This window comes from Pistacia vera, unplaced genomic scaffold, assembly GCF_008641045.1.
Source record: "Pistacia vera cultivar Batoury unplaced genomic scaffold, PisVer_v2 Contig929, whole genome shotgun sequence".
Classification (NCBI taxonomy): Eukaryota; Viridiplantae; Streptophyta; class Magnoliopsida; order Sapindales; family Anacardiaceae; genus Pistacia; species Pistacia vera.
In genome coordinates, this window is record NW_022196811.1 from 551506 (window position 1) to 568114 (window position 16609).

The following is a 16609-nucleotide window of genomic DNA, read 5'->3' on the forward strand; positions in this document are numbered from 1 at the left end:
CACTTTACTAATTGCACGTCTTTCTTCTCAATATCTCTCTGATGAGGGGATCGTCTGAGTATGTGTCGGATTTTGATGAGATCGTGGTTCCCTGGCTGAGCAATGCTCTATTGTTGTCAAATCGATGTCTATAGGATCAAAATTATGGGAACCACACCAGTTAGAACGAACTCTTAATCTAACTGCCTCTTTAGCGCATTGACAATGCAATATACTCAGCCTCCATTGTAGAATCCGCTCTAGTGCTTTTCTTGGAGCTCTTCCAGCTCATTGCACCGCCATTGAGACAAAATACAAACCCTGATTGTGATCGATAATCATCTTTGTCCTTGGAAACTAGCATCCTTTATCCTTTTACAGTGAGCTCATCTTCCCCCATAAACAAGAACATATCCTTAGTCTCTTTCAGGTACTTAAGAATTTCTGACAACCATCTGAGTGACACTCACCTGGTGATTGATATCTATACAAGGCTCACAAGCACATGAGACATCAATCCGAGTACATAACATGACATACATGAGAGATCCAATTGCTAATGCATATGGGATCCTTTTATCCTATCTCTCTTATCTTGTGTTTTAGACACAATTCCTTAGAGAGATAAACACCATGTGACATCGGAAGAAATCCTTCTTGGATTCTTCCATACTAAATCTCTTCAGTACTTTGTCAATATATACACTCGACTTAGGCCAGCAACCTAACGATCTATCACATAGATCTTTATACCAAGATGTAGGCTGCTTCCCCTAAGTCCTTCATGGAGGAGCACTTGGATAACCAAGTCTTACCGACTAAAGTTTGGTATATCATTCCCGATCAAAAGTATGTCATTGAACTAAAAACTAGGAGTGCTACTAGCGCTCCCACTCACTTCTTGTAACACAGGGCTCATCTTCGTTCTTGATAAAACCAAATTTTTATGGCTTCATCAAATATTGCTCCACTCCTTGAAGCTTGCTTGACCATAAATGGATTCTGCACTTGCATCCTTATTGCTTGACTATCAAGAAGAAACCATCAGGTTGTGTCATTAACATCTCTCCTCAAGGTTTTAGTTCAGGAAGCAGTTTTAACATCCATTTGCCAAATCTCATAGTCATGATATGCAGCAATTCAAGCATATCGGATGGATTTAATCATGGCAACAGGCAAAGTTTCTTATATCAATGCCATGAATTTGTTTGAAACCTTTGGCAACCAACCGTGCTTTAAAGTATGCACGTTGCCATTCATGTCATCTTTTCTTGAAGACCTTTACACCTATGGGTTTTACCCCTTCAGGTGGTTCCACCGAGGACCACACTGGTTTGGTACATGGAGTCCATCTCAGATTTCATGGCTTCAAGCCATTAATAGAATCGGATCTGATATAGTGTCTTCGTAGGTTTGGGTTCATCGTCTTGGTAGACTAGTACATCACCATGTTGAGTCACAAGAAAACCGTAGTCTCTCGGGTCATGGCGTACTCTTCCAGATTTACGTAGCTCCTGTGCTACTTGAGTTGGTTCACTTTGATCTACAAATTGTGGAGTAACCTCCTCATGATGCCAACTTCTGTGGCACATCATCCCGTCCTTGTCTAGTAATCTTGTGGTTCTAGAATCTTATCAAGTTCTACTTTTCTCCTACTAGTACTTCTTAGAAAATTCCTTTTCTAGGAAGACACCAGATCGAGCAACAAAAATTTGCGCTCTTCTAGGTGGTAGAAAATAGGATCCTTGTCTCCTTTGGATACCCCACAAATATACATTTACAGGATTTTGAGCCTAGCTTGTTAAGTCAATTTTAACATAGATTCACAACCCCAAATCCTTAGATAAGACAAGTTGGGCTTTCACCCATCCATAGCTCATATGGAGTCTTATCTATAGACTTTGACGGCACACGGTTCAAAAGTGAGTCGGAGTCTCTAGGGCATAACCCCAGAACGATGCAGGTAAATCACTAAAACTCATCATGGACCTAACCATGTCAAGTAAGGTCCTATTCCTCTTTCGACATCCATTGTGTTGGGGGGTATAAGGAGGGGTGGTTGTGATACTATCCCACATTCCTTCAGGTACTCTGAAAACCCTAAGCTTAAGTATTCACCTCCTCGATCCGACGAAGATCTTTACATTTTGCCCAACATATTTTGTACTTCATTCTGAATTCCTGAATTTACAAGGCTTCAGATTTATGTCTCACAAGGTAGACATAACCATATCTACTGAAATTCAGTAAAATGATGAAGTATAAATTCCACCTCTGGCTCAACTGTTAGTGGACCACATACATCATATGGATGATGCCTAACAACTCAATAGCCCTTCACATTGTTGTGAAGAGAGACCTGGTCATCTTGCCTAACAGGCATGACTGCTACCTCAAATGACTGAAAGTCAAAAGGGTCCAAAACTCCATCCCTTTGAAGTTTGCAATGGGGCTTAATAACATGACACAATCTACAGTGCCAGCGGATATGTCTGGTTTTGATCGCTATGTTAGCTTTCTTGGTTTCAATGTTGAGAATATCTTTATTGTTTAAATCAAGAACATATAATCCATTATATAACCTTGCAATTCCAAATAGAATACCATTCAAACTAAAGGACAACAATCCATTAGATATCTCGAAATGATACCCTATATTATCCAAAGCGGATACTGAAATAATATTTCTAGAAATAAAAGGTACGTGATAACAGTATGTATTTCCAATAACAAGCCCATAGGCAAAGATAAACAATAAGTCCATACTACCAATGTGCCACATGTGCTCCATTTCCAAATGTAGGTCCATCTCTCCCTTGGCGAGCACTCTACTCTGCCTTAGTCCCTGCACATCAGTACAAATGTGAGTACCAATCCTGTGTCAATGACCTAGATGTTGAGGGAGAGAAGTTAATCTCAATCATAAAATACCTGAAGTCGTAGCCTCTGACTTCTTCTTGCTTGCGAGGAAAGCCTGCAGTGTTTCCTCCAGTGGCCAGGCTTGCCACAAAAGAAGTAGACTACCTGCCCTTCCTTCTGCCACTCTCAGGCCCAAGAGCAACCGTCCTTTGGGCTTGGGTTTGGGTTTGGCCTGGTTTACCTTGCTGTTACCTTTGGTATCGGCAGCAACTAGTAAAATAGGCTTGGACTTTTTCAAGTCCTGCTCTGCAGTCCTAAGCATGTTCAGAAGTTCTGACAAGGTTTTCTCCATCGTGTTCATGTTGAAATTCATTATAAAAGGAGCATAAGAGTCAGGCAAGGATTGCAGAATTAAATCCATTTGTAATTTGCATCCAAGCTACATCCCAAAGTCTCAAGCCTCTTTATGTGCTCAATCATCTTGAGCACATGAGGAACTAAGGGCTCCCTCAATCAAACGACTCCCAAACATGCTTTCGACACCTTGTACCTCTCATGTCAAGCTTGTTTGTTAAGCCTTGAGGTGTCGAATAATGGAAGAAGCATCCAATTCTCATGCTGCTTTTGCAGCACAGGTGTCATCGATGCTAGCATCAGATAATGCTATCGCATACAAGGAACTTTGATAAGTATCCTTAACTTTGAGTGGCATCAGGTAGGCTCACCCATGTATGGCTTTTCAAGGATGTACATTCTTTTCTGACTTGAGTATAATCAGAAGATTATGATACCAGTCTGAGAAATTGGATCCATCCAACCTGTTTTTTTCTCGATTATCGGTTGCAGGTTCATATGCTCATTTTGGTGAATCTACAATGCAGAAAAGATAAGTTATTATAAAGTTCATTATTATTATACGGTCTTTTATAAACGATGCTCCCACTATTTTACTCAAGCCATAGTCTTCACTATTAACTCGGGAAAGCCGTGACTTTCCTAGTGGACCGAGATCCCATCCTTCCCATTTCAAACCTTCGCTTGGCGAACAAGCCAAAATGAGTTGATTAGGTAGGCCCAAAAACTTAATCCACACCAGTTGATAGCTCCCACTATCAACCTTAAATGTGAAAAAGCCAACAAGCCAATCACACAATCCAATGGCTCCAACCATTGTCCTCAAGTGTGATTCTCAGTACAGTAGAGTGGACACTACATGTCACCACGTACACATAAATGTGTACTGCTCTACTATGCCTATGACGCTTTTATCAACCTTCGCTTTGGCGAACAAGCACAAACCGTCATTTTAAGTCGACCCATACACCATTAGGAAAACTCCAATGGATTTTAACCTCCCACGAGAAGTGTACCCTTGCTATGGCACAAGGTTTCGACGAACAGTGGTTTGATTAAACCTGGATGGAAGGCTTACGTGACTAATATACTTTAGTGAGGGGTTTGTTATTTAATGTCCATCAGATTATTATCTTTGTAGAATGATATGTTTGGCATGTTATTCAACATTCAACGTTAGCATGCATTCTAAAACAACTATACAAATAAAAAACGATTTCCTCGAGGCTAAAGGAATCGGTGGGTCACCTAGGGGTCCTGTAATAAACATCTTAAGTCTTCAAGTATGGTTGCCTCGTCCTTTACTCTATCTTCAAGTACATTACAAAAAATATCGTTCTAAATTTACAAAAATAAATTATACAAATTCTTTACATCAATAAATTTAGAAACTCGATTTACATTCGAGGGGAATGAGATGAGAAGAGAATGTACATTGAGATAGGAGAAAGGCAGGACACGCAGCCCTATTTAATAAATTATACAACCATACATACCCAAAAATAATTTAAAACATTCACCCTTAGGTCTAAGGCTCGTGTAGCGGGCACCATGCCATACACAAACAAGTAAGTAGCATACATTTAAAAACAATCAATTTTTGAAATTAGTGGGGTAATACCATTTACCCCTGACAATTTACAGAAATTGTTGGTCTAAAAGTTTTGAAACTTACTTTTAGCTCCCTAGTACTCGGAAGTGAGTGCGTGGGCCATGAGTTAGATCGTCGCGGCGGTGTGTGATTACTTGACGTTCATGCTTAATGTATCTTCGTCGCGGCGATTTGGTACAGCGCTTGTCCTAAGCGATCGCCGCGGGTGAGGGCTGGTGTTCATCACTAGCGTGAGTGTAAACAATGCTCACTGCAGCGATGGGTTATATCGCCGCAGCAAGCGTACACAGAGTTGTAGCTTCGGATCTGTTCATACAGTAACCATATACACTTTAACGGATTTTGCAATCAATCAAACACATTGATCTAAACAAAATCCATCACCCATTATACCAAACCAGCAGATCATCAACAAATTAAAATTAATCGATTAATAATTTCTAAAACATGTTTTAAGGCAGATCTTATGTAGATTCAATATGGCAACATATTATCATCAAACATGTATCAACCATACACATAAAAACTGTAAAATTTAGTACCCTAGGCTCTGATACCACTGTTAGTAAACGGTTCCATATACGCAGCGAAAACAAAAAAAATATAATACAAGGATCGTTTACATGAGTCAAGATCAAGGGTATAATTTTTCAATTATATTAAAGTAAAATCTGCACAAAGGTTAATCATGAGTTAAGAGAATCTTATGCATGTTGGAGGCTCCAACACTTTTGTCTTTGAATTTTGTATCGACCCAAGCGTAGGATCGAACCAACATAGTCCACACGAAGACAATCACAAAGAACCAAAGAGGGATTTGCTAGATCCTCTGGCTTTAAAATTAATGAAGAAAGATGTATTTGATTTTGGCTAAATCAAAAACTGCCATGAGAGATAGAAAATGGGGTTTCTTGTATTTGGTTTTACAATGAAAAATGAGCTAATCAAATTAATTGTCCCATTTTACAAATAAACATTTCTTTTAAGTAAAAGTTTAATGCCCTATTCCCATATGGATAGGCTGTGGGCAACCCAAGCACCCCATGTACCAAACACTCCCTAATTCGATATTTTATTTATTTCATCATATCTCAATTAAACTCAATTATATATATTAATCTATATATTAACATTAACAATAATGATGATTTAATTAAATATATGTGAACATATATTTAAACGTAATTTCAATTATTAATTTTTCTAATTAAATAAAGGCTACGACCTTCAGCAAATTTAATTGCACTGTGAAATTACCAAAATACCCTTTCGCCTTAAAAAGACGAAAACGCCATTCCTCCTTCTTGGATCATAATATCTTCTATGTGTGTGACCCATAGGCTCCTCTCATACTGGTAGGGTATAGTATCGCGATTAACACCAATTAATCGTCTCACTGTAACAAACCAAGATTGGCCCCTAGCAAGGCATCATGGCCACCCGAAGATTTGGATTTAGCAAAGTAGCTACCTGTCAACGATATGGTTATCGTACAATTCGTGTAATACCCAAGATGTCAAAGGAATGTTCCTAACTCAAAATAGTCCTCTATATGTTAATTTTATGTTAAAAAGCATAAAATTAACTAAGGGCAAAATAGTCAATTCATTTGGAACGGCATGAATCAATTACATAGAAAGGTATTAAGGGAAAAATAGTCGTTTTGCCTATGGATAAGCATTGAAAAAGTCAAGGATGAGTATGCTTAATTGCATTTAATGGCATTATTAAGTAATAATATGTCTAGTGCGAAATGACCAAAATGCCCTTATATGAAGAATTAAGGACTTATAGGTTATACAATTAAAATACTTGGGCCAATAGCAAATTTTGGAAAATAAATGAAATATTTTCCTATAAAAGAGATGAATTCGTTCAAGCCAAGGGAGAGAACATTTCTTCAACATTTCTTCCATTTCTCTCAAATCTTCCATGAAACAAGTTCTTTCTCTAAGTTTTAAAGGAGTTTTGCTTAATTTTTCAAGGAGAACAAGATAGAAGCCTTGGATCTTCAATTTCAAGGGTTTAAGGTAAGGATTAAAAACTTTTTTGATGTGATTTGAAGATTTGAGGTGATGTGAGGTATAATGTTATATGTAGGATCAAGGTGTAAAAGAAGTCAAAGGCAAAGGATTTGTTGGAGGACATCTTTAAAAAGGTAAGGAAGAACCTCCCATGACTTTAGGGTTTATGCTAGGGTTTGTAGATTTGTATGAAACCTTAAATTAAGGCTTTAAGGCATAGAATTAGTTGATGGCAGTGTTTGAACTCATTTATTCTACTTATTGCCTTGAATTCATTATACATGAAGTTATTGCATTTATGTTTTATGAGTTGTTATGTTTGATTGAAGAAAATGAAGTGTGGATACTGATTGTGGCAAAATTTGTAGTATTGGAGGCCACATGGTATTGAATGGTTGCTATTGGAAGTGTTGATGTGTTGTTTGCATTAGTGCTGCAATGTATAGCAATAATGGATGATTATGGGAATGAGATTTTACACTTCCTTTAAGATGTTAAAGATATTAAGGGGAGGTTATTGATCATAAGTTGACCTATTGGTTAATGTCAATAGGAATTGATGTGGCTAGTTAATATGAAAATTCGGATTTAGTGAGCTTAGGGGTTTTGTTAACCCTGCTTCAGTATTTCGACCATAAATGAGTTGTAAAAATAGAAATAAGATGATTCTTGAAGCATTAGAAATCTAAGACACAGACCTATAACTTTTATGTTTATTCCAAGAGCATTCGTTTGATAAATGGATGGAAAATGGCCGAAGTATAAACTGGTTATTAAGGTTTATGATTTAACATGATCAATTCATGATTATGAATGATTATTAATGTATTATTGTAATTATGCCATGTACTAATGTTTACCCAAGTAGATGATCTCTGAAAGATTAACATGGTCATGATGTCAATGCATGATTAATATTATGAAATGGCATGAAGATGCAATGTATACATGTTTTAAGATGATGTATGTGAGCAAGAGGTAATGTAAATGGGATGATAATCCATAGATGAATTAAAGTATTAAGCTCACCAAAATATGTATTTTACATGCCATAAGATGTTAGAAATGCAAATAGACATGATAGAGATGCATATAGACATGATGGAAAACGCGTAAGCATGTCCTCGTATACCAGTTTAGGAAAGATGAATAATGCTTTAGATGCTAAGTAACGTAAGCACGCCTCTCGTGATGTATGAGCTCTAGATGAATTTGAGGCTAGAGAGAGGAAAGATGAATATATGCTTTAGATGCTATTAACGCATTAGCATATCCTCGTATTCTGGTTTGAGGAATGATGAACATATGCTTTAGATGCTAAATAACGCGTAAGCATGCCTCCCGATGATATGAGCTCTAGATGAATTTGAGGCTAGATGAGAGGAAAGATAAATATATGCTTTAGATGTTAAATAACACATAAGCATGCCTCCCAATGATATGAGCTCTAGATGAATTTGAGGCTAGATGATATGAAGTGCTTAAGATGCTAAGAAAAGTCTGATCGGCTAGACGTTAAATGGTTCATATGCATTTAGTTGCATTACATGAATTATGATGCTATTTACATCATGAGATGATTTATACTCATGTTAGATGATTTTAGATATTATGCCATGACATGTGATGTGTGTGTACTATGTTTACATACTGATTTGTATGCGTACACATTGATGTTTATATACCCATGGGATAAAATGAAGAAAGGCATATGAGTTATTAAGAAAAGGGAAGCATACCTAGATGTAAAAAATAAGTGGTGTGTTAACAAATATGTTTAAATGAGGGTCAAATAGCACATTTAGAATAAAATAGATCATTCCTTACTGAGCAATTAGCACTCACCCTTTCATTGTTGATTGTTTTACAAGTAGACTAGAAGCGAAGGATGCTAGAGACAGCGGAGCTACACGTGAGGGGAGATGATTTATTGTCATCTTGATGTTTTTATTTGTGAAACACCTTTTGGAAGCTTCCACCTTATAAATATATTTTGATTGTGTAACTTCTGTATAAAGTCGTAAAGTTTCTGAATTATAAATTTGGATCCTGCGTGACATCTTATAGACATATGTTGGATATTATCATTATTATCTATAACGGCCCCACACAAGTGGCCGGCCATGATCACACAGCATGGCAGGATATCTCTCCCCCCCTTAAGGAGATTTCTTTTGCCTCCCTCACCACTCGAACCTAAGACGAAGGGACTATAGTCAATTGGGAAGCATGGTGAGTACCATCAGGCTAGCTTCCCAATTGACTATAGCCCCTTGGTCTTGGGTTTGAGTGGTGAGGGAGGTGAAAGAAATCTCCTTAAGGGGGGGGGGGGAGAGATATCCTGCCATGCTGTGTGATCATGGCCGGCCACCTGTGTGGGGTCGTTACATTATCTTTACACAAGTTTTTCTAAATACAACTCGTTCTTCAGACATGTATCCCTGGGATTCTCGTTGAGGGATATTCAGAGGATACCTGACTTGAGGGGGGTTTTACAATTCGATCCTTTCATCATACATTATCTCAACGAGACGAAGGCATAGAAATAGTGTCAACCTTCGGTTACTCTCGATATTATGTATTCAGTTTCTGAACCAATGACCTGTATTATAATCCGGATAGAGCAACAACTCAATCCCACTATGGCCATAGTTTTAGTGTCATTGTCATATACTGAATTGCACCGTGAGATAACTTCTCCTGTACCCGGGAGTGATGAATCCTCTGTCAATCCACCATAGTCTTGATACACTGCTCGATGTAGCCAATCACCACCGTATTGATGGCTCTGAAAAGAACTGTGTTAGGCTAGTGTCAAACTACACTAATCGGTACACAAGGCGCTCTGGTGATCTCAAGTCTAAGGATCACATGCACCACCATTCGTTAGAAGATTTGTTCCATAGACATTGGGGTTACCATCCATATGGAATCCTCTGGTGGGTCAATCCAGTGAACTTGCTGCGGTGTAATCGCTTACAGCAAGCACCCATGTGTTGCACCAGGTTGTCACTAAACAACCTTAACAAGTGAGATCAGTCACTGCCTTTCGACAGGGTCGTTCAACACTATGATAGCCTTACCGTATTATCTGTGCCCTTACTTCAGAATAATACTGGGGCTACGGACGTTTGTAGAATGACCACCATATGTGCTCATAGGGTTCTCACTATTAAGATTTGAAACACTTGATACCCTCATCATGGTTCCACCATTCTAAGGACATATATCAATACATATTGCAATAATAATGATTTACGTGATATAGAATAAAATGCCTTTTATTGATTAATGAACATTATTACAAAGAGTCAATTCTACAATAATTGATTGGCTCTAGGGCATCTGCTCTAACATGAATAATCATCCAAAAAGCAATAGTACGCATGTCCTTCCAATGTCTCCAACATCTGATCAATGAACAGCAATGGGAAACGACTCTTCCTCGCTACCTCATTCAACTTTTGGTAATCTATGCATACACTCCATCTAGTGATTGTCCTTGTCGGTATCAATTCATTACTTTCATTCTTCACCACTATGATACTGCCCTTCTTGAGAACCACTTGCACCGGACTAACCCATAGACTATCTGAAATGGGATAAGTGATTCTAACGTCCAAAAGTTTTACCACTTCCTTCCTTACCACATCCTTCATAGAAGGATTCAATCTATGTTATGGTTGAACCTGGCTTGAAATTATTCTTCCATCAAGATTTTGTGCACACAAAATGAGGGACTAATACCTTTTATATCCAAAATAGTCCATCCAATAGCATATTTGTGTTCTCTCAACACCCAAATCAACTTATCTTCCTCTTCCTTACTCAAATTTGCATTGATAATGACCGGAAAAGAGTTGGATTCTCCCATATAAACAATTTGAGATGAAAAGGCAATTGTTTAAGCTCAAGCTTAGGAAACTTTTATGACTCATCCTCATCTTTCTCGTCACTCACATCCAAGTCTTCAAATTTTGGAGTTTGAATGAGTTTGAATGGCATTCATCGGTTTTAATGCTTCTAAAAGCCTTGCACATTCTTCTTTCTCCGGTTCATCTGCACTTATAGTCTTGGATTGAGTGATACATGCTTCAAGAGGTAATGTAAGATTGTCCTCTCTGAATTATTCAACTAACAATGTATCCACAACATCAATTCCAAAGCATGAATCCATTTCAAATGGAAACTTCATCGCTTCAAACACATTGAAGGTCACCGTCTCATCTTGGATACTCAATATCAACTTTCCTTGTTGAACATTAATCAATGCTCTTCTAGTAGCCAGGAATGGTCTTCCCAAAATGAGTGGTATCTTTTTATCTTCCTCCATGTCCAACACCACAAAATGCTGGAAAGATAAACTTATCCACTTCTACCAAAACATCTTCAACAATGCCCCATGGATGCTTAATCGATCTATCCGCAAGATGAAGAGAAACCATGGTTGGTTCGACTTCATCAATCCCCAATTTCCTGAAAACAAAAATAGGCATTAGATTTATACAACCTAAACCACAGAGAACCCTATCAAACTGAATATCTCCTATAACATAAGGAATAGTGAAACTCTCTAGATCTTTAAGCTTTAGAGGTAGCTTATTCTAGATTATGGTGTTGCATTCTTCTATGAGCATCACAGTTTCATCCTCTTCGAACTTCCTCTTGTTTGAAAGAATTTCCTTTAGAAATTTGGCATGACTCGACATTTGCTGCAATGCATTTTCCTAAAGGAATGTTAATTTGCAATTTTTTAAATACAACAAGGAATTTAAAGATCTGCTTACCCTGATTGGGCTTTCTGAGCCTCTAAGGAAATGGCAGTAGAGGTGTGTGATGTGTAAGCCTCTGTGGAATCTAAGGAAAAGGTAGTTTTCCCTTTCATGTCCTTGGCACATTCTCGTCCTTCGAATCTTCTTTTTGTGGTTCACTTGGTTGCTCTTCCACAATGATTTTTTCTTCAACCTCTCTGTCAGATTCTTCCTTCTTTTCTAGTCTTTTCTCCTCTTTCTTCTTTGGTTCACTTTCTTCCAACACTGTTCCACTTCTTAGCGAGGTTGCATTTTCTTGCTCTCTTGGGTTGGTCATAGTACTACTTGGCAAAGAACCTAGTGTTCTCTCATTTAACTTTTCAGAATTGTGACCCATTTGAACTTCCAAGTTCTGAACAGAAGCTCCTTGATTTTTGGAACTTGCTCTTGACTCAATCATGAATTTCTCAAACATATCTTCCAACTTTAACACTTTTTGTTCAACTGGTTGAAGATTTACCAATGGTTGTTGATTCACCACTTGTTGATGATTCATCATCGGTCTTTGATTCCCTTAATTTTCGTGGCTGCTTTGATTGCTTTAGGATAGATTCAGATGATTTCTCCAACTAGGATTATAGGTGTTGGAATTGTTCCGAGGTCTTTGATTTCTAGCCAAGAAATTAACTTGCTCTCCTGATGATGATGATGAGGCGAAGTTGTTACCAACTTGGCATTCAAAACTTGCATGGTTATCTTGCACAAAATTCACAAGTTAATTGAGGTATTTGAATAGAATTAACTTGCATACCTCCTATTTGTTTCTGAAGTGATGCAAGTTGAGCATAAGTTACGGTGTAAGCATCAACTTCATGTAGACCCATGCTTTTTTTTTTGGAATCACTCTCTCATTTGACCTTTGATAGTTGTTACTTGCCAAGACCTTAAGTAACTCATAAGCTACAATTGGTCTCTTGTTTTTCAATGCTCCCCCAGATTCTGCATCTACCATTGTTTGCACATCTAGAAGCAACCATTATAGAAAGTTTGGACTTGCATCCAAATAGGCAAGCAAATGTGTTGGGCACTTCCTCATTAATTCCTTGTATCTTTCCCAGGCTTCATACAAGGACTCACTGTCACTTTGTACAAATGAAGTGATGTTGTTTCACATCTTTGTTGAAAGAGCCGGTGGGAAATATTTGGCAAGGAACTTTTGTGCTATCTCATTCCAAGTTGTGATAGTTCTAGCAGGTAGTGACATTAGCTATCCCTTTGCCTTATCTCTCAACGAGAATGGAAATAATCTTAATCTGATAGCATCATCTATCACAAATCTCCAAGAAATTTGCTATGTGGAAATTTGGATCTTTGATGTGTGTCGAGTGCAACCAAAAATTAAATTACTCTACTCACAACTTGTAATCACAGTAAGTACACATCGATCCACAGAGACTAGCTAATCAGATTACCCAACTTAATATCACAATGAATTAATGAAAAAAAGGGGGAAATTTTACTTCGAAAATTAATTAACAAAAGAGTAATTACTAATAATAGGAATTAAGTACAGAGAATTTAATCAAAAATGATTTCGCAAAATTACCCATGGTTGCAAACTGATCACTGACTTCTGATATATATTATTCTTTAATTGAATATTTAACCAAAGATTATCAAGAAGCCAGACAATCTTTATCTTCTGTAAGTTCAGTAATCTGAGCCCAACACATAAATTAATTCTTATCAATAAACCACTTGATATTATGCAATCCTTATGAATTTACTGATAGCATTACGAATTAGGAAGTAGTTAAAGATGAATAACAATCGAACAAGCGTCAGATTATTCAATTCATGCCATGTTTCTTTTAAACAATCAACAAAAGCTTGGATCACAATTGTTTTGCTTAATTACTGCTCTAACTGAATATTATAACCATTACGGATTACAAATTCAATTTAGCAATCAATCAATTCGTAGGCATCTTTAATCAATTAAATCATGCAACCATAATAAATAAAACAAAGAAACACAGATATACGAATAGAAAAATAACTAAGATTAAGAACAAAGTCTCACAATCATGCTAACTAGATTAGAGTTTACTTGAATCGAACTAAAAAATTTAGCCCGACATGATGAGATGAAAGGCACAAGGAAAAGGAAAAATAAAAATTGCATTCTGTCTCCAACCTCCAAAACCCTAGCAACCTAAAAGTTCTATTTTATATCTCAAAGAAACGTGTAAAAACTTCCCTTTAAAAGCCAACTCCTAAAATTAAGGCAAATAACTAAACCCTTTTAGGAAAACTCTTCTTTCTCTCTCTTCAAACCTGCCCTTAATTTGTGCAAGTGAAATTCCAGCTCATACACACAAATTTCCATCCCTCAAGACTTGTATTGAACTCCCTCTTGAATTTGGACCAAGTCTTTATACAAGCCATACAAAAATAATCCAAATCAGCTAAGGATTAATGCTTCTGGGCTGAAGCTGTAACTTCCAGGCCAGTTTTGGATAAGACAATGAGCTTTCTGGACTTCGTCACCTTCATAAGAATTGTATTTCAGGATGCCTAATTCAATTTGGGTTTTGAATCGTCTCATTTGAGTTTCGGAAGCTCCAGTTATGCCCTTTTAAAGCTCCAGTGGTCGGACAGAAATCCTACTCCAATTAGGATTCGATTTCAGTTTTCAGCTCTGACTTTACACCAACAATTGGAGGCCCAAACGAAGTCATCTCTGGACGTGCCATCCCAAATTGGAAAGCTTGAGATGTCTACTTTAATTTCATAGATGGTCCAAAAACCAAACTGTAACTCCAAGTTCATCAAAAATCAGCAAATAGCCCAAAACATCCAAAAGTAAAAATGCTGGAAACTTTTGATTTTAAGTATATTTTACTAACTCTTACCCACAAATGCCTTATACATAAAAATAATCACGAATAGGCACCATAACATATTAAACATGCCAAATAAACTAAATGCAAGGATAATAAAAATATAAAATTATAAGTCTATCAATCATCTCTTGTATCTCCCCTAAATTGAACAGATTGTTAAATCATTTAAATGATAGCCAGCTTGATGTCAAAATTATTTTCTTGAACAGGTGGTCTCATTATGCTCGGACTACATCCCTCAACTTGTAGAAGTGCAAACTCTCTCAAAGTTCAATTATGGGCATTAATCTTGGTGGTGTCTCTTCTCTTTCTCTTCTTTCTCTAATGAGTCTTCTTGTTGTCCTTTCAATCTCAGGATCTATAGGAACCACAGTCTGATTTCTTGTTCTTCGCATAAACTACACAAAAAAGAAATAGAGTGTGAGACAAAACAAAAAATTCAAATAAAACTAAAATAAAGTAAAATTTAAAATTAAAATTTCAACTTAGCGAAAACTAGATATTATCAATATCAACACAAACAATCCTCGGCAACGACGCCAAAAACTTGATGTGTGTTTAACTAAAGCACAGGCAAAATAACAAGTGCACTAGTCGCAAAAAGTAATAAAGTAGTGGAGTGAGTATCGTTCCCAGAGAGATTGCGTATTAACTACCAATATGTCTAATCTATCACAAATTGAAAAACATAAACTAAATAAATAAACTAAAAACATAGTATAAAAACTTGCAAGAAATTAAAACAACACTAATTTAAAGCATATGGATTAAAAAATGCACTTAAGACAAAGATGTTATGGCGTTTAACTTCACCAAGCTAAACTTACCTAACCTATGAATTCCAATTGTTCAAATTATATTGTTATGACTAAAAATCAAACTCCCTAAGATGTTTTGCACTCCCTCTCCAGTTATACCATCCCACTTATTCCTATTAAGTCTTTGCACAAAAAAATTGAGACTTAATAGTTCAAGGCCTCTTAAGCGTTGTGGAATCCTATCCAGATTACCAAGGTCATGTTTATCTACCTCTAGTTTTCGTTCAACCAAAAGTATATCCCTAGAAGCCATACATGAATCGCTTCTTAGCCTCAACATGTTCAATAGTTCATTTAAATGAAAACCCAACATCCAAACATAATAAAAATGGAGATAAATACTTAATCACAACAATAGAACTTAAAAACAATAGGAAATTCATAGATTAAGCAAGTATAATCAAGAATCCATCAAAACCCTAACTAAAACAAATTAGTTCATGATAAAAATGAAATCTAACATAAACAAAATGGAAATATTTGAGTTCAACATATAAACAAATGAAAAGAAAAAGAAATCTTCTCTAATTTGGAGCTTAAATCTTCAAAAACTCTTCTTCTCTTCAAAAACCCTTTACAAATGATGAGCTTCTCCTAAAATGTCTAACTTTTCTTTTTATACTAACCTTAAACCCTAGGACAATAAGCCTTAGATGCAAAACGCACTGCTTAGAAAAACATAAATTTTCCAATTTCGTTGGGGTGAGCTTTATCTTCGCCACAATAAAGTAAGTTCTCTCGGAACACCCAACGCTCTAGGAGAATCTTTACCATGGCGAAAGAAAAACCTTGCACGACGAAGTTCTGTTTTAAGACCTGAATTTACAGAACTGCCCTTAGTTTGCCTTTTTACTTGAATCTTCAATCTTCTTGGTTTCCAGTCTGATCAAGCTTCAAGGGTGCTTCCAGTCAACCTCAGAACTTCTCCAATCTTCTATGCTACAATCAAAACTGGGTCATCGAGCTCATGTTTGCTCTGTTTCTCTCCAAAAATAGGATTTAGGCCTAAAACATATAATAGATTAATCATTAAGTAACAATTCAGGCCAGAATCCAATAAGAAGTATTAAAAATCCTAATAAACTCATAAGAAAAACAATATAATCTTAGGATTATCAAAGGCCGTGTAATTTCCAATAGATCTCACGAGTGTGGTTCCGACGTTTGCAATAATCATAATATAACCTGCCCTTTTTTTTATTTTACAAATCCAGGCCCATTAGGCCCTATAGGCCCATTAAGCAGTGACGTGGCAACATGAGATCCATTGGATTGTTGGATTAAAGCTAACAATTTTTGGACGTCA

At 36.8% G+C, this 16609-nt stretch overlaps 1 non-coding gene across 1 annotated transcript; it reads left to right on the plus strand.

The window, feature by feature from the left end:
- Positions 1 to 12654: 12654 nt before the first annotated feature.
- Positions 12655 to 12756, plus strand: LOC116120223. The gene has a single exon (XR_004126515.1). It is a non-coding gene; the product is annotated as a small nucleolar RNA R71 (small nucleolar RNA).
- The last annotated feature ends 3853 nt before the right edge of the window (positions 12757 to 16609 follow it).